General features: G+C 39.4%; 1 long non-coding RNA gene across 1 annotated transcript in view; it reads right to left on the bottom strand.

The window, feature by feature from the left end:
- Positions 1-18,253, bottom strand: part of LOC147000383 (uncharacterized) — a 59,024-nt gene extending 40,771 nt beyond the window's left edge. The window contains exons 1-3 of the long non-coding RNA XR_015045812.1: positions 18,058-18,253; positions 17,289-17,368; positions 15,767-15,931 (exon numbers count right to left, since the gene is read on the bottom strand). This is a non-coding gene — a long non-coding RNA (uncharacterized LOC147000383). The remainder of the gene's footprint in view (positions 1-15,766; positions 15,932-17,288; positions 17,369-18,057) is intronic.
- Between the last annotated feature and the right edge of the window lie 8,774 nt (positions 18,254-27,027).

Below are 27,027 nucleotides of genomic sequence, written 5' to 3'. Positions count from 1 at the left end.
CTTTTATTCACCAGATTCAATTGTCTTCTCAGAAGCTTAATGCTGACTAAGGTCATCCTTTCTAATTCTTTCTGAATCTGGTGGGCTGGCTCAGCTCAGCTGTTCTGGCTCAAACTCCTCTCCAGGCTGGCTGATTCAACCTGGCTTCTCTCAGTCTCCTATTGAATTACTCTGCTTGACTTCAAGCTAACTCTGGCCATCTGTTCTAGTCCTCTTGCTTCTTCTCACTCTCTGGCTCATCCTATCTTCACTTTCCACCTGTCTCTATAAAACTGTCCTGGTAAAACTATCTCTCTCTCTCTCTCTCTCTCTCTCTCTCTCTCTCTCTCTCTCTCTCTCTCTCTCTCCCTCCACACCTTAAGTGACTTAAGTCTTCTTCCCTTTGCTGTTCATGTAAGTTGGGCATATCCTCTCTCTGACTCAATTCTGTCAAATCTTTCTCTGATTCATCACTTTGTCTGCCCCTCAATTAGACATTACTTTCAAAGAGGACTGCTTCCTTCTAAAAAATAACCTTACATACCTAATCATTTGGGATTAAGGGTATTTCTGTATTCCAGCCAGAGGGATAAAAGGTGTATGGAGTGTCTGCATTCTAGTTGGCTCACATAGACCTAGAAGGTCTTTGGATATGATCAGAGCAGCCATGTGGCTGGATTAAAATTTCTCTACAAAACTTTTTGTTTGTTTGTTTTTAATACTAGCAATCAAAAATACCTTAAATAGAAATTTTAAAGAATGTATTTTGGAGGCTCATTAGCAGACTGAGCATAGCCAAAGCTGAAGCAAAAATAATGAGGATTGCTATAGTTAAGTAGTCAAGTACAGAGAGAGTGGTTTAATAAAAGGACTAAGCTATAAAATAGGAACCAGAACATCCATCCAAGAACTTGAAAAAGGTTCCAATGAGTACCTTTCATGTGCTGGACATTTCACAAGGAAGAAGTGAACAGAGATCATTTAATGATAGAATATTTCTAAATTAGCAAAATACAGATCTAGTGAATCAAAGACCTAGGAAGCTCACTCAGATAACCAAGTCCTATGAGCATTAAAAGAAAAATTACATTGAAACAATATTGTTTTCAAATTTTAAGAAAAATGAGATAAAGAGAAAATCTTACAGAAGCTGTTGGGCATAGGGATCAAATCTCTAATAGGGATATCACACTAGAAATTATCAGTGGGAGAAAGCATGAAGCTAGGAAGCTGGAGAATGTCATAAAGCATGGAGGGAAGGCAAGGGTGAATTATGTCACAAAAATTAAGCTTGAAACGTGGCAATAGACTTTTCACATAAACATCAATCGAGAGAGATTATCACCAGCAAACATGCTTTGAAATAAATGATCAAATGTTCTTCCAAAAGAGCAAAGCCTAGGACTGAGACATCTGGCAAAGAAAAACAAAACAAAACAAATCAAAACAAAACATATCAAAACAAAAAACAAAAAACTTAATGTTGGTAAGATGCTTCTATCCATGTATTCTATTTGATTTACAAATTCCATTTTGTTAAAGATAATGCAGTGCTTCGTGTGGTGAAGCATGTAGATAAAGGAAATGGATGACAGAAATACCACAAAGCACAGGACAAAGGAATTCTATACACTCTGCTAAAAGGTACTGTTTTCTTGTGAGGTATCATAGTGGTAATTGGTAGTGAACTTAAATTGGTTACTATATACACATATATTGAAAACTAAGGTGGCTATATTTTAAGAGACAGATAATTGATTTCCAGAAAACATACAACAACATTAAACAAAGGTCTCAGTTAAAATCTTCTATAAGGCAAAAGACACAGTCAGTAGGACAAATTGGCAACCTACAGATTGGGAAAAAAATCTTCACTAACCCCACATCCAATAGAGGGCTAATATATAAAATATATAAAGAATTCAAGAACATAACCTCCAAAAAACCCAAACAAACTAATCAAAATATGGGATATAGAGTTAAACAAAGAGTTCACATCAAATGACCAAAAAGCACTTAAAGAAATGGTCAAACTCCTTAGTAAACAGAGAAATGCAAATCAAAATGACCCTGAGGTTCTTTTACACCAATTAGAACGTTTAAGATCAAAACCCCAGGTAATAACACATGTTGGTGAGGATGTGGGGAGAAAAAAAGGAACACTCCTCCATTGCTGTTGGGATTACAAACTGGTACAACCACTCTGGAAATCAATCTGGAGGTTCCTCAGAAAATTGGAAATATATATACCTGAAGACCCAGCTATACCATTCTTGGGAATATACCCAAAAAGATGCCCCACAACACCACAGGGACATGGGCTCCACTATGCTTACAGCGGCCTTATTTGTAATAGTCAGAAGCTAGAAACAACCCAGATATCCCATAAAAGAAGAATACAGAAAATGTAGTTCATTTACACAATGGAATACTACTCAGGTATTAAGAAAGAGGACATACTGAGTTTTGCAGGCAAATGGATGGAACTAGAAAATATCATCCTGAGTGAGGTAGCTCAGACCCAAAAGGACATGCATGGTTTGTACTCACTACTAAGTGGCTATTAGCCAAAAAAGAACATAATGTCCAGATACAATCTTTAGAACTCAAGAAGTTAACAAGCTGAAGGGCCCAAGTGAGGATGCCTCAGTCCTACTTGGGAGAGAGAAGAAAGCAATCATGGGGGGCAGAAGGAGGAAGGGGCCTGGGTGGGAGAGGGAACAGGGGGGTGAGGAAGGGGAACAAGATCAGGTATTGGTGGGAAGACAGGAGAGAAGCACTGAGGGCCAGCAGAATGTATGAAAATACACAACCTCGGGGTGGGGTTGTGAGAGGTAGGGAGACCCTCTAGAAACTACTAGAGACTTGGGAAGTGAGAGACTCTCAGGACTCAAAGGGTGAGACGTCAGATGAAATGCCCAACAGTGGGGAGAGGGAATTTGTAGAGTCCACCTCCAGTAGATAAACAGGGCATCAAGTGGAGGGCCCCTACATATGTAGCAGATGAGCAGCTTGGTCTTCACACATGTCCCTAAATAACTGGAACAGGGGCTATACCTGAACCTGTTGCCTGCCTGCCTGGAATGGGGGTGGGGAGGACTTATGTGAAGGGCTACTATTAAGAGAGGAAGGGTTGATATGGTGTTGTCAAGTGAATAAGTAAATAAATTTAATAAACACAAAAAGAGTATAGAGGTTCCAGAAAATAAAATGATATAAGAAAAAGAAACAAATCACATAGCTACTAGAAACAACTAATTAAACCTGCCTGGGTCTCAAACAGCACAATTAATACTATAAACTCTTAAATTTTACTTTTTATAACAATTTATTGTCTATAAATATATCAACAAGAATAACCTTTTTTAGCATGAACTTAGGTCATCTGTAAAAAATAATAATATTAATTTAATAACATAAGATGAGAGGTAAAACAAAATTTTCACAAAAATAATTTTAAGGCAGCAACAAATGCATTTATTAATGTGTGGAGAGATCAAAGCAGAGAGGTCACATATTAGTGAGACATAAAAAATCTTTTAGTTACAATACCAACACTGAACAAAAGAAACAAAATTAAAGTGGAAAGAAGGCATCCAAATATTTCACTCTTTATTTGAGATCAACTTCAAAATACAGTCAAGGAAAAGTAATTGTTAGTTCCTATTATTTTTGTTGTTAGACTTAGGATTCTGTTCTTTCAGCTATCTTCTTTTAGGTTTGTTGAAGGATTACTTTCTTGCTTTTTCTAGGGCATCATTTCCCTCCTTATGTTGAAGTTTGCCCTTTATTATATTTTAAAGGCTGGATTCATAGAAAGATATTGTGTGAATTTGGTTTTGTCATGAAATACTTTGTTTTCTCCATCTATGGTAATTGAGAGTTTAGCTGGGTATAGTAGCCTGGGCTAGCATTTGTGTTCTCTTAGGGTCTGTATAACATCTGTCCAGGATCTTCTGGCTTTCATAGTCTTTGGTGAGAAGTCTCGTGTAATTCTAATATGTTGCTTGACCTTTTTCCCTTACTGCTTTTAATATTCTATCCTTATTTAGTGCATTCGTTGTTATGATTATTATGTGTCGGGAGGAATTTCTTTTCTGGTCCAGTCCATTTGGAGTTCTGTAGGCTTCTTGTATGTTCATGGGCATCTCTTTCTTTTTTTTTTTTTTTTTTTTTTTTTTTTTTTTTTTTTTTTTTTTTTTTTTTTTTTGGTTTTTCGAGACAGGGTTTCTCTTTATAGCTCTGGCTGACCTGGAGCTCACTTTGTAGACCAGGCTGGCCTCGAACTCAGAAATCCGCCTGCCTCTGCCTCCCGAGTGCTGGGATTAAAGGCGTGCGCCACCACGCCCGGCTGGGCATCTCTTTCTTTAGGTTAGAGAAGTTTTCTTCTATAATTTTGTTGAAGATATTTACTGGACCTTTAAGTTGAAAATCTTCATTCTCATCTATACTTATTATCCTTAGGTTTGGTCTTCTCATTGTGTCCTGGATTTCCTGAATGTTTTGAGTTAGAACCTTCTTGCATACTGCATTTTCTTTGATTGTTGTGTCCATGTTTTCTATGGAATCTTCTGCACTTGAGATTCTCTCTTCCATCTTTTATATTCTGTTGCTGATGCTGGAATCTATGGTTCCTGATTTCTTTCCTAGGATTTCTATCTCCAGAGTTGTCTCCCTTTGTGATTTCTTTATTGTTTCTACTTTTTTCTTTTAGATCATGGATGGTTTTGTTCAATTCTTTCACCTGTATGATAGTGTTTTCTTATAATTCTTTAAAGGATTTTTGTGTTTTCTCTTTAAGGGCTTCTAGCTGTTTACCTGTGTTTTCCTGTATTTCTTTAAGGGAGTTATTTATTTCCTTCTTAAAGTCCTCCATCATCATCAAGAGAAGTGACTTTAGATCCATAACTTGCTTTTCTGCTGTGATGGTGTATCCAGGACTTGCTACGGCGGGAGAGTTTGGCTCTGATGATGCCAAGTAACCTTGGTTTCTGTTGCTTCGGTTCTTATGCTTGCCTCCTGCCATCTGATCTGATTGGAGCCTGTCCTTCCTATAGTCCCAGTTGATTCAGGACTCCTCAGAGTCCAACTTTCTCTGTGATCCTGTGATTCCAGAATCCTGTGAACCTGAGATTCTGGATGTGTCAGAGTTCTTCGAAGTCAAGCTTCCTCTGAGACCCTGAGATACTGGTGTGATCAAGTTCCTGTTATCCTGGGATCCTGGAATCCTAAGATCCTGGGCTTGTTACAGTGCCTGGAAGTCGTGTCTCCTCTGGGGACCATGGGGCTGTCTGGTGTGTGCAAAACCAAGGTATACTAGCACCGATCAGAAGGAACCAGAGCTGCTGGTCAGGCAGGGCTCCTGTGTCCTTCCTCCTGCTGTCACAGGCCCATCACAATTGGTTTGGAACAGATATTGTGTTCCACTCACCAGTGATCCTAAGATCGCGTGGAGAGTCCTCTGGGGTCCGTGGGACTGTCCACTGAGTTTGCACCCAAGGTGACCCGGAGCTGGCACCGACCAGAAGGCTCATTTGTCAATTCTTAATCTTAGAGCATAAGCTATTGGTGTTCTGTTCAGGAAATTTTCCCTTGTGCCCATGTGCTTAAGGCTCTTCCCCACTTTCTCTTCTATTAGTTTCAGTGTGTCTGGTTTTATGTGGAGGCCCTTGATCTACATGGACTTGAGCTTTGTATAAGGAGATTAGAAATGGATCTATATGCATTCTTCAGCATGCTAACTGCCAGTTGAGCCAGCACCATTTGTTGAAAATGCAGTCTTCTTTCCACTGGATGGTTTTAGCTCGTTTGTCAAAGATCAAATGACCATAGGCATATGTGTTCATTTCTAAGTCTTCAGTTCTATTCCATTGATCTACCTGCCTGTCACTGTACCAATACCATGCAGATTTTATCACAATTGCTCTGTAGTACAGCTTGAGGTCAGGGTGGTTTATTGTTGATAAGTGTTTTCACTATCTTAGGATGTTTGTTATTCTAGATGAATTAGAAAACTGCTCTTTCTAACACTGTGAAGAATTGAGTTGGAATACCAATCCTACATCTGATAGCGGGCTAATAACCAAAAAGAACTCAAGAAGTTAAACTCCAGAAAACCAAATAACCCTACTAAAAATGGGGTACAGATCTAAACAAAGAATTCTCAACTGAGGAGTATCAAGTTGCTGAGAAGCACCTGAAAAAAGGTTTAACATCCTTAATCATCAGGGAAATGTAAATCAAAACAACCCTGAGATGCCACTTCACACCAGTCAGAATGGCTAGTTTCAAAAATTCAGTGTCAGCAGAGGCTGGAGAGGATGTGGAGAAAGACGAACACTCCTCCATTGCAGGTGGGATTGGAAGCTGGTACAAACACTCTGGAAATCAGTTTGGTGGTTCTTTAGAAAATTGGACATAGTACTATCAGAAGATCCAGCAATACCTCTCCTGGGCATATACCCAGAAGATGTTCCCACTGGTAATAAGGACACATGTTCCACTATGTTCATAGCAGCCTTATTTGTAATAGTCAGAAGCTGGAAAGAATCCAGATGTCCCTCAACAGAAGAATGGATACAGAAAATGTGGTACATTTACACAATTCAGTACTACTCAGCTATTAAAAACAATAAATTTATGAAATTCTTAGACAAATGGATGTATCTGGAGGATATCATCCTAAGTGAGGTAACTCAAAAGAACACACATGATAGGCACTCACTGATAAGTGGATATTACCTCAGAAACTTAGAATACTCAAGATACAATTTGCAATACACATGAAACTCAAGAAGAAGGAAGGCCAAAGTGTGGATACATCATTCCTTCTTAGAATGGGGAACAAAATACCCATGGAAGGAGTTACAGAAACAAAGTTCAGAGCAGAGCCTGAAGGAATGACCATCCAGAGATTGCCCCACTTGGGGATCTATCCCATAAACAACCACCAAACCCAGACACTTGGCAGATGCCAACAAGAGCCTGCTGACAGGAGCCTGACAGGACCAGGAATGGGAGTGGATGGTTTGGGGAGCAGGAGGAGAGGGGAGGGGATAGGGGATTTTCAGAGGAAAAACTACAAAAGGGGATAACATTTGAAATGTAAATAAAGAAAATATCTAATAAAAGGAAAAAGAAAAAAAGAAAAAAATCAGACGTTTTGAAAAAAATATAGTCAAGTTCTCAAGCAAAGACTGTCAAACATCCTGAAAGATCTTGAGGCATGATAACTCACGGGTATTTTCTATTTTAGTTGTTCTTCCTTTTGTAAGTTTGCTATGGCACTAGAATTGTATAAAACTATATATCAAAATTACTATATCATCTTAGAAAGTGACAACCAGCTCTCAAGAATGGTACAGTAACTAATGTAACCATGGAAAAAGGTGGATATTTCCTGATTGCCTGTTAATTGTGGCCATGAAATACCCTGAAAACTAAAAGAGATCACAAATCGCACTCATTTTTTTTACATTAGTCTATTTTAATATGCGCAAATTATGTGGCATCTGGTTTTCTTGAGTTAATTTATGATACATAAACAGAAAAGGGTTCCTAACATTTTATTAGCTATTTATTAAGCCTTCATATAAAAAAACTTGTATATCATCCCTTTTAGAATTGGTAATAAACATGATTGTCTGTAACATGTGGTTGATGAAGCTTTATAGCATGTAACCAGAGACAGACTCAACAATACTGTAAATCATCCCACAACACTGAGCTCTGGTTTTCAAACAAGTTGAAAGTAAGTGCACTTTTTTTAAAGATTTATTTATTTATTTATTTATTTATTATATGTAAGTACACTGTAGCTGTCCTCAGACACTCCAGAAGAGGGAGTCAGATTTCGTTACGGACGGTTGTGAGCCACCATGTGGTTGCTGGGATTTGAACTCCTGACCTTCGGAAGAGCAGTCAGGTGCTCTTACCCACTGAGCCATCTCACCAGCCCGTAAGTGCACTTTTGACATAGTGTATGCCTCATGGCATGCTTCATAATGTTTCAGAATGCCTCTCCTCTGCTTGTCAGAGGATTCCAACAGGAGAGCCTTCTAGAAAAGCACAGTTTTGTTTTGCTTAATGTTCTCAGTATATTGATTTGAAATGGACAATACTTGTTTGCAGATAACTGTTCCTTGAGTGGTAGCTAACCCAACTCTCAGAACCCTTCTGACAGCTCCTGGAGCAAAACAAAATTCTGAGCTGTGACGCATGGTTGAGATCAGGTGAAGAGTCTGGTCTCTGGTGTCTATCCTATACCTGGTATTTAGAAATTTATAGCAACATCATAAAACTATTCTGTTCTCTGTTGTTGTTTTTTTTTTATGTGTTGTTTATCATCCTGGCTAAGCTAACTATTCTTCTCATCACTAGCTAAGCAGGAATGACAAATGCAAGGCCAAGTTATGTCTGTTCATATCTTGGCATAGATTAGTCAGGGGCAAGGGTTTCTCCGGTGAGTTTAGAAAACCTTTACTTTTCAGTTGGTATACAATACGGATAGATAATATGATCTGACATATCTTGAGAAGCCTGGAGGCTGTAGGAACCCCCCTGGACTAGTGGATGGTTAGGTAATAAAGGGAAAACAAGCTGACACCAAGGTGAGCAATAATTAAGCCTGCAGTGAAATTCTCTTAACGGGATGCAGTAAGTAGCACATTGTTAGCACAATGATGCTTTTTCTCATGGCACTGATGGGCAAACCTCAAAGTGAAGAGGAATTCTGCTCAAGGCAACATGGCAATGCTCCTGCACGCTGTGACCTTGCGGCTCTGAGGTCAGGCTCTGCACAGCCTTGTCTACCATACTCACTGTATTGGATTTCTTCTGCTTTTCATGATTGCTGCAGGAGTGTTGGGACCTTTCATCTGTGAATAGGGTACTAAGAGCTAGGACTCACTCCAAAAACAAAATAAATCCATGATCATAAAAGGACTTTTTAACAGTACAGGAATAATAAAGAGATAAATATGTATCAAATTGCAAAGGCTTAGAAGAGGGAGACTCCAAACTCGGCATCGGAGGACCCAGAATGTAAAAGAATAAAAGAGATGGCATAAAGGGGCATGGGGTGGGGAGGTAGATCAAAGAACGACTACATATTCATAAGATAAAGAAGAGATGTCAGGCAATGAGAACTAAATGTGAAAAAGATGTGGTTGTAAAAATAAATGATAATCCATGAAGCTGCGATCATGGCCTTTGTGCAGTGGAGCACGAGACACAACAAATCCATCAGAGGAGAAGGACCAAACTGTGAACCACTTTGATGTTGAGTAGACACGTGTGTGTCTGTGTGTGTGTGTTTGTGTGTGTGTCTGTGTGTCTGTCTGTGTGTCTGTGTGTGTGTGTGTCTGTGTGTCTGTCTGTCTGTCTGTCTGTCTGTCTGTCTGTCTGTCTGTCTGTGTGTCTGTGTGTATGTGTCTGTGTGTGTCTGTGTATCTGTGTGTGTGTGTCTGTGTGTGTCTGTGTGTGTGTCTGTGTGTCTGTGTGTGTGTGTGTATGTGTGTGTGTCTGTGTGTCTGTATGTGTGTGTGTCTGTGTGTCTGTATGTGTGTGTAAGTGTGTGTCTGTGTGTCTGTATGTGTGTGTGTGTCTGTGTCTTTGTGTGTCTGTGTGTGTCTGTGTGTGTGTATGTGTGTGTGTCTGTGTATGTGTTTATGTGTGTGTGTCTGTGTGTCTGTGTGTGTCTGTGTGTGTCTGTGTGTGTCTGTGTCTGTCTGTGTGTGTGTATGTGTGTATGTCTGTGTATGTGTTTATGTGTGTGTGTCTGTGTGTCTGTGTGTGTCTGTGTGTGTCTATGTGTGTGTCTGTGTGTGTGTCTGTGTGTGTGTATGTGTATGTGTTTATGTGTGTGTGTCTGTGTGTCTGTGTGTGTGTGTGTGTGTCTGTGTGTGTCTGTGTATGTGTTTATGTGTGTGTGTCTGTGTGTGTTTGTGTGTGTGTATCTGTGTGGCAAATAGGAAGATCCTCCGATGATCATAGATTACAGGTTTTAATGTTTCCCAGGAGACAGTTAAATACTTTTTCTCCAACTCAAACACACTTCGAGATGTCTGGACATGAGTAGACAAGGAGAAAGATGTACCAGGATGTCACAATCACACAATTTATTTGTTGTATAAACAGTGAAGATGAAGTATTAGGTTGAGACAAGAGGCTTAGCTATTAAAGAGCCCGAAGTAGCTGAGATAAAGTAAGAGCCAAGCCCACACAGAGGCAGGGAACACAGGGCGAAGAGAAGTGAGGAAAGATCTGTAGTTGGGCCAACACATTTCTTTGAGATAAAGGGAAAGGATGAGATTAGCGAAAAGCTGGTCAGCTGGGACAGAATGCTCACTGCCATTATTAAACATCATTGAGAACATAATGGGACTATCAGGATCGTGTTGATGGGGCACAGAGAGAAGGCAGGACTGATGTTTCCTTCCAAAAGGTATCCCTAAAACCAAAACCAGATTGTTTGCCCCCTGAGCTGTTTCCTTTGGTTTAGTTAATAGTCATTTACGCAGTCTACAGTTATGGAATTCCTTCAAGAATTTATTGGTCATTTACCTTTTCATCTTCCAGATATAATTCACCTCTTTTCTCAGAATCCATGGTCTATTTATTTTTCAATAAATAAATTCTGAATTTTCATTTACAGAAAGCAGGAAGTGAGGTAAAAAGAAAGTTTGTTTCTTGGGTGGTACATTCCAAGTCTAAGCAAAATATGAAAATTAGTATGAGGTTTTCAATGCCTGTGCACTTTCAGAGGAGAGAGTTCAGTATGTTGCAAGACTGTCATAGAAACAGAAAAGTCCTCTGCAGAGACTTTACTTCTGAACCCTACATGACCTTTGGTGAAACCAGAGCAGGTTTCTGCCTCTGCAAATGGCTCCCTCTAAAGTGGGGAAGGTTCGAGAACGGAGGTGGGGGCAGTATGGCACACGGAAGTCTTGTACTTCCTACCACACCCCCGGGCCCTGTTGTGCTGTGCACCCCAACACTCACTCTCTGGTGTAAAGATGGGGCAAGCAGCATTCTGAGACAAGTTAGAGATATCTCAGTTCAAGACTTACGGGGCGCTGACTGGGAGAATTGCAGGGGCTGAGGTCTGTACCTAACCCAGGACTTTTTTCACAAGCTGATAATGGTGATACTGATGTAAGAGCATCTGGAACAAAAACAAAAGTTACCTCAAGCTTGAAAATTACATTACTAAGCCATGTTTATGAAAACAGGTTCAAGCAAGCCCTTCATTCTCATTAGCAGTTCTTGGTGGAATGAGGAGTCTTTGGCTCATCAGGCAAAGCCCTACTTCTCCCCAACAGCTTGCTCCCATTCTCCTGCAGAGGCCACAGGCTCCCACACAGAGGGTTCCTAATGGCCTTCAGCCCAATCTTAAACTCACCACATCGCTGCAGTGTGTCATATTCCATCAGGAGCTACTGTGCAAATAACATATTTCCATTTTTAAAGTCTGAAAAATGTCACAAAAAGCTTTTGGCATTTACATGACTCAGGCTTACACCCTCTAATTCTCTCTGCAGCTAATTTCTTATGTTCGATACATATCCACCGCAGGAAACCAGGAAAAACGATTACAGGAAAAGCTGAAGTTCTGCAGCCCAGCCATTAGTGTTCACAAGTCTAAAGAGTAAGGATTTAATGGCACGATTGGCAGTTATTTCTTATGTAACGAAAATTAAGACTTTCAACATGTGAGACATTAAAAAAATATTCAGTAATTTTTGTTATAGCCTATAGGGCTCTTTAATGCATTTCTGAGAACTAGCAAAAATCTACAAAGATGTGCACCAAGAGGGTCTAATAGATCAGAAGAGTGAAATTATAGTTGGTATGGGGAAAACAGCTTGCTGTATGCTCTCCAACCACTGATCTTATCTCTGGCAATCACGCCCCATGCTTCATTTAATGTTGGACCACACTCGCTGTGAGAGGAAATTCATGCTTGTGTTTTATGAAGCTCAGCATGTCAAATCCACGTGCAGTCCTTCTATCTCTTCAGTCTCTGTTTATGTAGATTGGGCTTTTAGCTCTCTACTGAATAACGTTTGTTGTTTCGTTTTCTACTGTTTAATGCCTAAGAGCTATTCAAAGGAAGCGGAGTAACCAGGGGCAGGTCTCTCTTAGCCCCAGAAAGAGACTCAAACACACTCTGGGACTCACTCATTTGAATTTAACTAAGCTGTACGCATTGCTTCAAAAGGGGAAAACATGCCTGATCATATGTTCTCTCTGGTACTGTCCATATGAGCAAAAAAGTGCAAGGTCCAATAGTGTGGAAAGCTATACACAGATACAGCCACCCTACAGAAACTTACTAGCAAATAATGTTTCCATCTTAAAGAAATGGGAGTGGACACAGCCTTTTACAAACTTAGATCCCTTGTTCTGTGGCTGATTCTCCAACAACCAACTGAATTTATTATTACCAAAATGATTTGGGTTTTTGGGGGGTTTTTTGTTTGTTTGTTTGTTTGTTTTGTTTTGTTTTGTTTTTGTCTCTATAAACTGTTCTTCTAATTAGCTGTGGTGGTTTGAATGAGAATGGCTCACAGAAGCGCATATATTTGAATGCTTGGTCCCCAGCTGGTAAAACTGTTTGGGAAGGAGTGGGAGGTGTGGTCTTGTTGAAGGAGGCGTGCCACTGGATTCAAGTTTTCCAAAGCCCAGGTCATTCCCCACTAGCCCTCTCTCTGTCCTGTGCTTGTGGATCAAGAGATGAGCTCTCAGCTGCTGTTCTAGCTACAAATGATCATGTCAGCATCTTTAACTTCAACTCTGGACCTGTGAGCTCAATTAAACTCTATTTTCTAAGTTACCTTGTTCACAGTGTTGTATGACAACAGTAGAAAAATAAGTGAGCTACTAGCTTTATCTACATAATGATAATCTACATATCTACAAAATTTAGCCTTTGAGTGGGTATTGTTGCAAAAATAATTGAACTATTCACAAGAAAGACAGATGTTAAGACACTCTTTTCTTGGTCCACATGCAAGGCAGAGTTCTTGGATCAATTTTACATCAGACTTTTAATCATTAATGTATTTCCAAATACACCATGCTGAAATTCCCTAGTTAGAGGCATGCTCTAGGAAGACCATTTCCTATAAGACTCATACTGAAGACTCAGGCCAAAACACGGGAGCAAAGATTGCCCTCATATGATGAGTGGGATATACATCTTTCACACAGACAAATGTATTAGTAAAGAAAAATAGCTGCATATGTATAATAAATACCAACTGGATGGCTTTTTATTTTAAATTCATCTTGACTTTTTTCTAGACAAAAAGTATTGATATCATTGATATTGGACAATGCCTCACTATTATCTGTTCAATATGGTTGAGCTAAGGAGATTCAACAGAATTACCTCAAGTAGAACTTACATAAATGCTAAAAGGTCACCATGAAACACAATGAAGACATTTCTGTCATACATGCTTATGTGTGACATTATACATAATGTATTTTTGACAATTTAATAAGCTTAATTTGTGTCCTCATATTCTTAAGAATTGTTCTTTTGAACTAAATGTAAGAAGCAGAGTATTTTTTTAATCTAATTGTTTTAGTGGGGAATTATTTAAGAGGCCTGAGCATTGAGAATGTCTGTTGGCCACCCCCTAACTCTTCAAAGAATAGTATTCATTGCTTAGCATTCATTTCTCTCTCTCTCTCTCTCTCTCTCTCTCTCTCTCTCTCTCTCTCTCTCTCTCTCTCTCTCTCTCTCTCTCTCTTGTCTCCTTCAAAAAACTGAACATTTTAATTACCTAAGAATCATGTCTGTGGTCGAAATTCAGTGAGTGGGCATGGGGGTAACTTTTCAGGAGATATCTAAAAGAAACCCTCCAATCTTGAAAACAAGAGCACCGTATAAATACTCCAAGATATACACTGGTGCAGAGTCGATGACTCAGCTCAGTGTGTGACTGAAGTTGAGGTGAATGGTAGCTTTTGATTGACCACACCCAAAGAATGACATCATAAAGTGCTACTCTTTTTTTAACTGATTCAAAGTTTTGGCTTACATTCCACTTCTTAATCACTAGGTGTTTTACCTTTGGAGATGTGTTAAACACTTAAATCAGGGCTCTGGAGCAGAACACCGTCGCCCTCCTGAGCCTGCCAAGGAAGGGCAAGACTTGAAGCTGGCCAAGGGAAGGTAGCAGTAGAGTGATGTGCAGGCCTCTGACAGTGCAGTAGCATCGATCAGCTCTAGATTGTTCTGACCAAGATTTGCTAAAAATTTACTTTTTCAAATTAACTGGATAATTTGGGGCAAGGAAGTAGAATCTAATAGACAGGAAGATTTCCCCCTCCTCTGGGCAGTGGGGGGGGACCCTGTAAACTTTTTTTTTGGCTTTTTTTTTTGGAGTGAATATCTTTGCACACACTGTCAGCATACACCATGTAGGAATAATTATAATCATTAACCTGAGTCTTATTAAGCAGTATTCTTGTTAATATGTATTGCCATTCACTATAAGTGCTAAGTTGTGGCAGAAAAACAAGAGATAGCTGAATAAAAATGGCATTCCAGGCTTCGCTAACATTATTAAAATATTTAGAAAGTAACGCAAATGAGTTCACCTTTCTTCTCAAAACACACATCCTCAAATGCTCCTAGCCTTTCAAAGAACATGTCAGCTCCGTGAGATTACATAATGTAATATATAAGGAGAAAGCAGAATGCTTACAAAGAAGCTCCAGGTCGTGAATTCTTCATTCACAGAAGACGAAGAATAAAATCAATGACTTGATCAAAATGCTTGAAAACTCCTGGGTTTCGCATTCCAAATGTGACATTTGGAAAACATGAGCTCAGAACCCACAAACCAAAAGCAGATGAAACCTTTGCAATGACTTCTAGCAAACTTAGCGTTTCCCAAACTCTAAGGGGCAAATCCTATGGAGTCAAGTGCTGGTTTTCACAACTGTAGCCTATTACCAACCAAATCAGAACCAACCAAGGAGCAGGTCCCCAAGACAGACAGACAGACAGACAGACAGCACCTTGGCCAAGGTCATCAGCAAGACTGAACTGCTCAATGTCTAAATGCATGTAACCATACATTAAGTTAGTAGCTCTCTTTTAGAAACTGTTCCCATTAAGAAAGCAAAAATGAGCCTGAAAACCAATTTCATGTAAGAAAATGAGTGAGAAACAAACATATCTTAAAGAAACTAAAAATAAAAAAATTACAAAATCTAGAAAAATTATACAATAGACTTTTATTTGATAATATTCTCAGACTCATTTAGTGCCTTTCTTTCCATTTTAATTGTACTTTTTCTTACTGCTTCTTATGATATCTTTTGCTATAACAGGAACGGAAAGACAATTTATTCTTGCTAGCAGTGGTTTAGAGTTCGTTTTACTTCCCAGTCACTGAAATGTATACACATAAAACTTCAACAGAAGCATAATCATTGTTCATAGAACTGCTGTGAGTTTATGGATGGTAACACACAAAAAAAATCTGATAAGTTCTTTTTTACTTTTGCAAAGTGCCCATTGAAATTTACAAACAATGAAGGGTAGCATCCAGTTCATAAAATCGCATCACTTCGTACATTCATAAAAGCGAATGTCCACACCATAATGGCAAAGTTGAGTCTTCAACTTAAAACTTAAACATCTAATATGAAATATTTTCTACAAGCTTGTCTTCTGAATTTATATTCTTCAAACCATGTTTCTCATCATTCCCAGTGCTAGATATGAATCAGATTTACACTATGACAAAACCTCTGGCCTACACACCTGGCAACTCAACCCAATGGGCATCTGGAGAACCAAGACAGCAGGTATCTGTCAGAGGCTGGAACCATCTCGGTAAACACAAGAAATGCACGTAGTGTGGATTCACAGTCCAGAATCCCTGTGTCCTGCCTTGAGATATGCTTCTCCCATCCGATGGCCACCAGACTGAAAAAAGAGATATTAGTGTTAATCAGCTGCACTAAAGGGGCTGATGTGATGGCTCGGTTGCTAAAAGGCCTCGTATGCAAGCATAAAGGTAAGTTTAGATCTCCAGTACCCATGAGAAAGCTGGGTACAGCAATGGGCTCTGCAATACCAACACAGGCAGCTTCCTAGGACTTGGTGGCAAGCTCAGCTTGCTGAATCAGTGATTCAGCAAAAAGCTCTGTCTCTAGAAATAAAGGGAAATGTTATCAAGAAAACCCCTGAGATGAATCTCTGACTCCTATGTACAAATGCACATGGGTACAAATACACTACACTATACATCACACACACACACACACACACACACACACACACACACACACACTCACACACATCAAAATAAAATAAAACTTAAAAATCACTTGTAGTTAAAACATGAGCTGTAGCTTAGCATGTATTGTCTACCCATACTCATTTGAAGGTCTGTTTGCAAAGTTTCACGGGTGAGAGGCAGTGAGTTCCACCAGGTGATTGGTTCTTAGGGGACAGAAGGAGTCAGCTAAGTCTGACAGGGTTATATCACTTGCAGAGTAGGCTACTTTGGAGCAAGTCCAGAGATTCCCTATGCTTTCTCATACACATGCCTTGCTGCTGGATCCCCAGCATCCTGAGCTACATAAACTTCTCTTTATACATCACTCAGCTTTGCCTATTTTACTCCAACTATGGAGAACCAGCTAAAACAAGGGCATTCAGATTAGTTAATTATGTCGTCAGGACAACATGATCTCCAGACATCTCCAACCATGTAACAAATACTTTAAGCTGAAGCTTCAAAACAAATTTCCAACGTCAAAAGTATCTTATTATTTTGTGAGTGACTGTAAACTATCTGTGGTAATAAAAAGAAAAAACTTGTATGGTTGATCACTTTATGCAAATAATACAAGATTGTTACCAAGCCAAAAAGTAGTATAAAATGCGGGTTATCTTGGGGGGTTCAAATATAACTTCCTATGACCAACCTTTTAATTTGATATAGATATATGTTTAATTTTTAAAGTTCTATGTCTATAGGTGTCTTGGTCACATGTATGGCTGTAACAGTGGGCAAGCTTAGTGCCCTGGAGGCCAGCAGAAGGCATCAGATCGCCTGAACTAGGTTTATAGAAGGTCAAGAGCCACCATTGCTGAGAATCAGGTCATCTCTCCCGGCCATTCAGTTAGAGAATTTGATATTAACTTAAAAACCTCTATGAGAGAAGCTTGAGGGAGATAGTTATCCACTTAGCATATCGAATTCACTTTTCATTCGTTTGCAAACCCTACTGACTCACAGGTGAATATCCAGCACACTTCTAAGTCGTTGCACTACCTGTCAAAATACTTGGCCCTCGTCGTTTCACACTCTACCAGAAATGCGCTGTTGAGCATCAAGTCACTCGCTTCTGTCACCTACGGATGTAGAAAAATCATACGCTTGACTGACCCATGTTAATAACACATGGGTCACTAGAAGGATTTTCCTACCAATGTAAAATAAGTGCAAGAGTTTTCTTTCCCATGGATAATATGATTTTGGAGGGTAATTTTAGTTAACAACTCTTATTTTAGACACTAGTATAAGTGTTTAACCCTTTGGAGAAGATTACATGCTCCTACAGGCCTGTACAAGAAATAAGGAGTTGAGGTTATAAACTCGTGCAAAATGGCCTAACCTAGGTACCAAGCAGCTTGCTGTCATTATTATCAGGCCCGATGTTCTGTTCTACCATGAGCACTAAAGGCTGAAGATACGAGAACACGGTTCTCAGTTCAGGCATTGGCACTGAGATCATTCACGGGACAGTGGTCTCTACGCTTTTGGTGCATGTCAGTTTAGATGGTCTGTTTCATTGAGTAGTTAAGCTCAGTGGACCTCCCTTGAATACCTTCAACAAGTTGATTTTATATCCATGAAAAATGTCTCTTAAATCCTACTCTGTGCATCACTTTGTACCTACTCACAATTGCTCTAGCTACATTATGAATTTTACATTTAAATGGATTTTCATTTTAATATGATCCCAAATAAAACTTATATGGTTACTCTGCAATAAATACGTTATATTACTATTCATGCCCAATATTCAAAGAGCACTCACAGCTGCAATCCCGTGGTCCTTCAGGCAGCTGAAAATCAGGTTCATCTCATCCTCTTAATATTTTATAACGAATCAACCACTGGAGTTTCTGAAAGCGAACAATGAAGAACAATTCTCAAATTTTTAAATTTGTAAAATTCCCGAGGAGCCGCTGTTTGTACAAAATTGGGTCTTGCGTAACATCAGTCCAGGTGCACGTTCCACACATGCTCCAGAAGCTCTGAGTACATGTCAAACTTTACCCAGGATCCTCCGGGGCTTCTCATTTGCTATTAATGAAGTCACAATAGCTTCTTGTTCAGTTTTACCATCCAGGAGAAGACTAAAGTTTCACCTACCTCCAAGAAATCGGTGCTGATAAGTGAGAAAACCATCCAAGCCTCTCACGGCAAACGTTACTCCCCGGAAATAAATTAAGCACATCTGGAACCAACATTAAGACGCCGCAAGGCCACTGGGATGCAGCTGCAGTCATTTGTTAGTAAACGATACTGGCACAGCCCAGACAAACTCACTTTTAAAAACCCATTTTGCTCCCAAAGAAAAGCCTTAAGGCTTGGGAAAGTCCCGCTGACCATACTAAATATAATAAAATTTAGATCACAGTTGCCACTGATCTACTTTCTTTTCTTTCTTCCCATATCATTTTGTGTGTGCGTTGTCTGCGCTTGGGTTGTGTTCAGAAACCAGGAGATTAATCTCTATTTTCGTGTCCTTTAGACACAGACCAGAGGCCGAATGAACCCTTGTTCGCTTTGGTCGCTTCCCTGATAATTTTAACTCCCGGTAACCTGAGCCACTCTCGGATTCTCAACACATATTTTCGACTGTTGCCCACTGCTAATATTTCAGGCTCTCCTGAAGCCAGGAAATGCCCGCGTAATTTGTCACAATGTAAAAAATAATAACTGGAAAGACAAGAGAGTCACATCATCAACATTGTTTTGAGTACGCAGACAAATGGGCTGCTTGCTAGAGACATCAGCAGATGTCCGGGTGGTTTCCTGTTGCTGGGCTGTGCGGTGGCAGCGAGTCTCTGGTGAGGATGGAATCAACCAGGAAGGAAGCGGTGGAGATCAAGTAGGTTCCATCTCAGGACAGCTGCGCCTCAAAACTGCTTCCAGAGCGTCCTTAGGTTGCCCCCGTTTCTAAAATCTGGTCACTGTAAAATAAATAGACAAAAACAAGACCCATTCACAATATTCCAACTGTGACTAAAACCGGTCAAGACTTATTTTAATTAGACAAAATTAATGTGAAGTGCTACCTTATCGAAACGTTCAAAGTTTTTATTTTATTTTATTTTTTATTAGGTATTTTCCTCATTTACATTTCCAATGCTATCCCAAAAGTCCCCCATACCCTCCCCCCCACTCCCCTACCCATCCACTCCCACTTCTTGGCCCTGGCGTTCCCCTGTACTGAGGCATATAAAGTTTGCATGACCAATGGGCCTCTCTTTCCACTGATGGCCGACTAGGCCATCTTTTTGATACATACGCAGCTAGAGACACGAGCTCCGGGTGTGTGGGGGGTGGGGTGGGGGGAGGTACTGGTTAGTTCATATTGTTTTCCACCTATATGGTTGCAGATCCCAAAGTTTTTAATATGAACGTCGTCCCAAGCTTTAAAGAGTAAATACAATTAACTGAAGAAAATTACCATCCTGTCTCAAAGCACCTATTATTGTTGTCATCTGCCTATCACTGGACTTAAAAGTGAGAAAAATATGTCCATGCTCAGTGAATGGCATCTTTTAAATTAACAAGACCTTCACGTTTTCAGCAAGGTGTGCTGGAAAAACAAAAACAAACAAACAAACAAAAAAAAAAACAAAAGAAAAAGCCACCAGCATGCTCCTCGATAGAAAGCTGGACGATGTCGTCACTCAAAAGTGGGAACAATCGGATGTGTGTGTCCCACAGGCCTCAGGCTAGACACCATTTCTCACTTCTGAGACCTTCATTGCTATGAATCACAGATTAACACAAGCTGCTCATAAGCTGCTCTGCACAAACCTTGGCACAATTTCCAAAGTATCAGATTGGTCTAGTTTGTCCTGTCAACCCACTGAGGACCAAAATTATTCTCAGAGCCCAAAATATAAAAAATGGTGGTGTTTTTCTCCCTTAACTTTTATCACTTCAGCCTCCGAAAGAAGCCTTACTTCATTATAACTACTACAAGGAGCTACACGTTAGCATCAAGTACTATAAGTCAGCTCTAGACATCTAAGCCTGCCAACTCTAATTCATTCAGAATGAGGTGAGCTCCAGTCATTTATTTTCCCTCTAAGAAGATCTGTGCTGTCTTTTAAAGTTAAATACAAAGAGATATTGACCATGATCCTTTGAGGAACAAGAGAATATGGCTGAATACGGCTGGGACTTAAATAATCCGGTGCCCGAGCCCCAAATATCTTTTACCCTAAGGCATCTCTGACCTAGGCAGAGAGAAAAACAGACTGACTACTTATAAGCAACAACCAGCAATCTTTTAGGAAGGGAGAGGGGAACTGAGAAGCGCAGTTTACAGGAAGTGGAAAGGTCAAAATGCAAAAGTTTTAAAATTTACAGACTGAAGAATAAATACATTTCATAAAATATCTGATCATCTAGATAAGTATCACTTCAGTTAACATTTTCATTAATAAAAATCAAGCAAAAATAAAAACTCGATGATGACATACCAAGAGTCCAAGCCCTGACTGGGAATCTGACTGCATGGTACAGCGCCTGCCTGGCATGCAAGGAGCTGGGTTTAGTTACCAGGGCTATGAACCCGCAGAGAGCCACAAACTCCACAGCAGAAAGAGAGAATCCCATTACTTCACATTTGAAGGGGATGCAAAAAGCAAGGAGAAAGTTTGTCTGTCAATCATCCCATTCGTTTACATCTCAAATGATATTCCCCCTCCCCACTTACCCCTCCACAGCCCCCAGTCCCACATCTCCCACCTCCCCTTTGCCTCTGTGAGGGTGCTCCCTCACCCACCCAACCACCCACTCCAGTCCGGCCCCACTGCTCTCGAATCCTCCTACAATGGGGCATCACACCAAGGAGAAACATTGTGAACAAACTAGAACAATTAGGAATTCTGGGAAAATAATGGGTGATCAAGTGGATCATTTTTTTTAAATATGAGACAGAATGCAGTGTAAAGATTTAGAAAAGGCTTTTAATGAATAACGTAAGTGAATTCCTTTCGGGAGAGGGGAATGTTTTCCAAGTTCAGTGACCATACTCCTTCACATTTGCTCTTAAGAACATGTGAAGGGTGATTCACTGAGCCATGGGCAGAGCTCAGTGGTGAGGCTCTTTTCTAGTGTCTGTGAGATCTTTGCTCCACTGCAAAGTTTTAACAGGAACAAACCCTTCCCTTCTAAGTATCTACAAACCTGTGCAGGTAGGATGTGGAGGAAATAATTCATGAACTAGATTTAAAAAAAAATACTAACAAAGATGTTTATAAAGTAAGTTATACAGATTTTTAAAAGTTTATCTTAGATTGTTTTTAGGAACATATATTTACAGTAGTGTTGGGGGTCAGAGAATTATAAACCCTTCAGCATTAAGCTGCAATGCAGTCTGTTGGCAAACTAGAAGTTTCCTTTGTATTATATAAACATTCTTATTGTTTTGAAAACAAGGTGTTATTTCATAATTGTTACTCAATAGCTAACTGAGATGTGTAGTTCTCTGTAGCTTAAAAAATTTCTGTTCATTCTCTTCAACATATGAAAGACATTTTAAAAAATGCTACTGAGATTTGAAGCTCCTATTCAATATTGAATATCCGATGATTAAATATTAGAGACTGGTGACAGAACATAAACATAATGGCCAGGGTGTTCTTTTATTTTTACTGAAAATAGATTCTTCTTTAATACAATACACCCCAACCACAGTCTACCCACACACACACACACACACACACACACACACACACACACACACACTCCTTCCAGCTCCTCTCTCCCCAAGATCTACCCCACCCCATTTCTCCTTCAGAAAAGAGCAAGTCTCCAAGAGATGACAGTCAAACAGAACAAATTACAATACACTAATGCAAGGCAAAAGCCCTCATAAGAAAGGCTGGACAAGGCAACCCAATAGGAATAACAGAGTCAGAGATACGCCCACTCCCACTGTTAGGAGTTCCACAAACACCAAGCTATAGGCCATAACACTTCTAGCAATGACTTGTGGCCACCCATGCAGGCCCCATGCTTGCTGCTTCAGTCTCAGTGAATCCACATGAGCCCTGCTCAATTGATTCGGTAGGCTATGTTCTTTTAGTGGCCTCAACCCCTCTGGCTCCTACAATCTTTCCTCTGCATCTTCACGGTTTTGGTTCCCCAATCTCTGAGGGGATGGGCACAATGGAGACCTCCAATTTAGTCCCTCCCCCACCCCTCTGCATAATGTCAAGCTGTGGGTCTCTATACCTGTTCCTATCTGCTGCTGAAGGAAGCCTCTTTGGTGACAACTAGACAAGGCACTAATCTACGAGTGTAGCAGAATATCCTTAGGAATCATTCGATTACTCTGGTTTGGTTTGGTTTGGTTTGTAATTAGTTCTATCCTAGGCTATCTTGGCTATCCAGTCTTGAGTTCCTGGCCATCCATGAAGTGTAAGGCATGGGATCCTTCTCCAGATGTGGGTCTCAAGTTAAATAAGACATTACTTGTCCATTTCCATAAGTTCTGAGCGACCATTGCCCCAGCACATCTTGCAGGCAGGAAAGATTGCAGGTTGAAGGTTTTGTGGCTGAGCTGCTGTCCAGGTTTCTCTTTCCATAGCCTGCAAAGTACCTTCCCAAACCAGAGACTAGAACACAGAGGTGAAGACTCCATACAGGCACCAGCTCAGCCTCTCTACACTCAGTGAGTGGTGTGGATATTGTTCTCAATATTTGGGTCTTACTGTTAGTTTTCATAAAATGACCATGTCACCTTCTGCTCTAGTATAGGCCTGGGTTGTTTGGGGGATCTCCATGGGACCCCCTCAGCCAACCAGTCAATTCAATGAACCAGTCCCAGCATGGGATATCTTGACTGACTACAAAAGATGGCCAGATCAGACTCCATATATATATACCTTCCTTTTGAATTGAATTATTTACTCAATATTTTGTTAACATATTATTAATTACAGAGATATATGTTATCTATGTATATGAACAAATCGAAACAATTTCTTTTCTACACCCCATTCATCAATCCTGCTTACCAAGTTCTGAAAGTTCTTTAGAAATACAATGGGAAAACTGTACAGATAGAATTAATTGTCTATAGGTCTAGCACTTGGGAGTTGGGAACAGAATAAACTCCCCATGAGACATTTTCTCTAAAAAGATAAAAAATAAAAAAAGTAAAAATAAAGAATGTAATCACTTGATCACTTAATTTCTCCATTAAAATATTTAAGTGGTTGATATTTTATTCTTTAAGATATATTCCTTGTGCCTGATTCAGTCAAAAGTTAAAACATTTGCCTCCAATACACTACATGAAATTCTCAAAGAATTAATTAAAATGCTATATTATCTTTAAAAGATCACAGAATTATAAAAATTTAGGTGTCAAAAAACAAAAAAACAAACACTTCTAAACATGAACAAAATTAATCATGGTTGCAATGAAATGCAAGGTATTATTTCCAGGGAAAACAGAAGTGTTCTAACCACCTGTTACTAGAGAAGACACAGGAAATATGCATGTCTGAGTATGGCCACTGGGTTTTCTAAATGGCTCATTGAATCTTCAAGGAAGTGTCTATAATGGTTTGATGACATGAGCCACTGAAATAAGGGAAATCACCAGAGAAGCATATACAACAATTGTTTCATTTACACTTAAACATAAAGAGTGGCACAATGCTTCTAGGAATTGTGCCTCTAGGCCCTTTGTGAATCGATAATTATCTTCCACTTCATGAAAAAAAAATGTACAGCATAGAATGTACTCTAAAACATCTTGGGTAGTTTACACTTGGGATCAACCCAATGAGAGTACAGTGGCAGGAAATATGTCAATTTAAACTGTTGATGGAACTTTGCAGTGTGCCTAGAAGAGTTACATGGTGTGGCAAATTGGGCTTAACACACTGTTGGATCTCTTCACCAGCAGTGGTATTTTTCCAACTGCCCAGGCACTTCTTCTAGGAAAGGAGAAACAGGAACCTAGCTGTGTCCTCATGGAATGGATAATCTCTGAATGCAAATCAACTGGAATGTCAACACCTGACTCCCCACACTTACATTTCTCAAAGATTTGGATTATTTCATGTTTAAAAACTGAGCATTAGAGAGTCTATAAAAAGGAACAATAACTAAAGACATGAACTTCTCTAGTTCTTTTCATTAAATGTGCAGATATTGACTTTCTGGGGCTATAATAAAATCCTGAGAAACTTGCGTGGGAGAGGGTGTGTTTGACTTACACATTCAGATAATATAGTCAGTCCAGCAACAAGAAATAAAGGGCAGAAGTCAAGACATGAACCTGGAGGCAGAGAACTACAGTAGAGACCATGGAAGAATGCTGTTGACTGGCTTGCTGCAGATGGCTAGTTCAGCTTGCTTTCTTGTAGCACCCAGGATCGCTTGTCCAGGATGGCTCTGCCCACAGTGGTCTGGACCCTCTCCCATCAATCATTATTCTAGAAAATGTCCCACAAACATACCCAGAGACACTTCTCCAGTTGCACTTCCTCTTTACTAGATGAGTCTAGTTTGTATCAAGATGATAAAAAAAAAAACAAAAAACTGAATAACATACTACCCAAAAGTTCAATATCATTTGTTATATATTCATTTGGGGAGTGTGTGTGTGTGTGTGTGTGTGTGTGTGTGTGTGTGTGTGTGTGTGTACAAGTGTCTGAAAGTGACTGTGGAGGCAGAGAAGGACACTGGGTCCCTTGAAACTGAGAATTACAGGGAGTTATATGCAGCCCCATGTGAGTATTGGAAACAAAACTCCAATCATCAAAAAGATCAGCAAGCACTCTTAATTACTAAGCCATCTCTCCAGTTTAAAATGGAGTACCCACCTCACCCTCTTATTGAGTGTCTCATTGCCATTCATGACATTATAAAGAAATATTTTAATTTTCTTGGCAGCACAATAAATCATCACATTTCAATGTAGCAAGGAGCTCGGACTTTATACTTCATTATTCTTACTCCAATTTAATCATTATGTAAGCTTTTGTGAATGACTAGTATGCATAATACTGTAAATGAATATGACTACTTTTTGATCTCAGAAAGCACGGCCTTCATGATTATGGACAGTATACACCTGTAACCTCCATTACAGAAAGGAATATATCCAAGAGAATTATGCAGGTCAGTCACTGGGAGCACTGATCCATATAAAACTTCAAAGTTGCTCCTTTTAAATCTTCCTGGAATATTAAAATCATAGATTGTTGGTGCCATTTCCATATTTGATCCTTATCATAATGTGTGTCACCAAGCATTTTCCCCAACTTCACTTATTCTCCATAAGTAAATTAAATTGGCAAACTGAGATAATTATCCAAGTCAGTCAAGCCAAAAATTGCTTTTGCATAAGTATATACAAATATCAAAATAATGAACTAAATATCTACAATTATGAATTCTTTGGCTATTAAAGAACAGGCTGCCTTGCACTGGTCATGTTTCTATTGCCTTTTTCATTGAGATAATTGTTTAATAACTGCAGGAAGTTTGCTCTTAATCAATTGAACCATGTCCCACATTTCAACCTAGAGCACACACACCAAAAAGATAATATTAAATAATGAGGTCAAAGAGTAGTTGATGAACAAATTCTAGTATTGATTATTCTGATTGCCTACACATAGGGACCTAGACATACATAGACAAATGAAGATCATAGGGTGATCGTCTTCCTTCCAAGCAAAGCACTACTAATTAAAAACAAAACAAAACAACAAAAAAACAAACAAATAAACAAAAACACCTAAAAGGATCGAGAGACAAAAACCAGCCCCAGAAAGTTAACAGATTCCTCTACTAGAAACAGATTCAGGAATACAGGCTAAATCTTAGGAGCTGATTCATTTTACTTTTATAATTTTTAACAAAATTTTTCATATAATAGATTTTGATTATATTTTCCCTTTTATTATCTCTTCCAGATTTTCTCTCTCCCTGCATTCCCCCTCTCTCTTGCTTACTGGCTTTTTTGCTCATACTTGCTTTTTCCTTCTCTGGGTCTCCATTGCTTTAAAAGAGAGAGAGAGAGAGAGAGAGAGAGAGAGAGGTGAAAGTCATCATTAAATTGCAATGCTAGCCATTGAAAGCATGCTGACAGAACTCTCCATCACCTGAAGCTATTCTTAAACACCACCTTTAGCACTCAGAGGTTGAAAGACCAAAGGCCTCCTCCCTGTTGGGAATGAAGCTGTGCTGCTTGCCAACTTGGGGTTGGCACCTGTGTCAGCATCCCTAGACATGAAGAGCTACCCAAAGCCATACATATGAAGGGATGAGGTCAGAGTATAGAAAGACAGGCACAGAGGAAAGGCATTGCTCAAGGAAAATGCACAGTCATTCTAAAGCACACAGGAATTGGTGCTAAGAAAGACTTAGAATCAATTTTAGTATGGACTTCCTCAAACAAAATTCTTTTAATTAAAAATTACTATATTGGAAATATTTAAGTATCTTATATAATACATTTAGGCAGGAGACATAAAAAAGAAACAAAAATCAAAGAAAGAAAGAAAGAAAGAAAGAAAGGAAGAAAGAAAGAAAGAAAGAAAGAAAGAAAGAAAGAAAGAAAGAAAGAAAGAAAGAGGAAAGAGAGAGAGAAAGGAAGGTAGGTAAAAGTGAACCAAATTTCTCAGAAAGTTAAGAAGTGGGCACCTCTGCTCAACAGAAAGCTATGCCTATCAGAAAACCAGTTAGGCTACAAACAGATTTTCTCTGTTCTCTCTGTTCCAGGAGACCAATT

This window comes from Mus caroli, unplaced genomic scaffold (assembly GCF_978045245.1).
Source record: "Mus caroli unplaced genomic scaffold, Mus_caroli_1 scaffold_18, whole genome shotgun sequence".
NCBI classification, from domain to species: Eukaryota; Metazoa; Chordata; class Mammalia; order Rodentia; family Muridae; genus Mus; species Mus caroli.
Note: the sequence above shows the minus strand (reverse complement) of the source record. Positions and strands in the feature narration are given on the sequence as shown.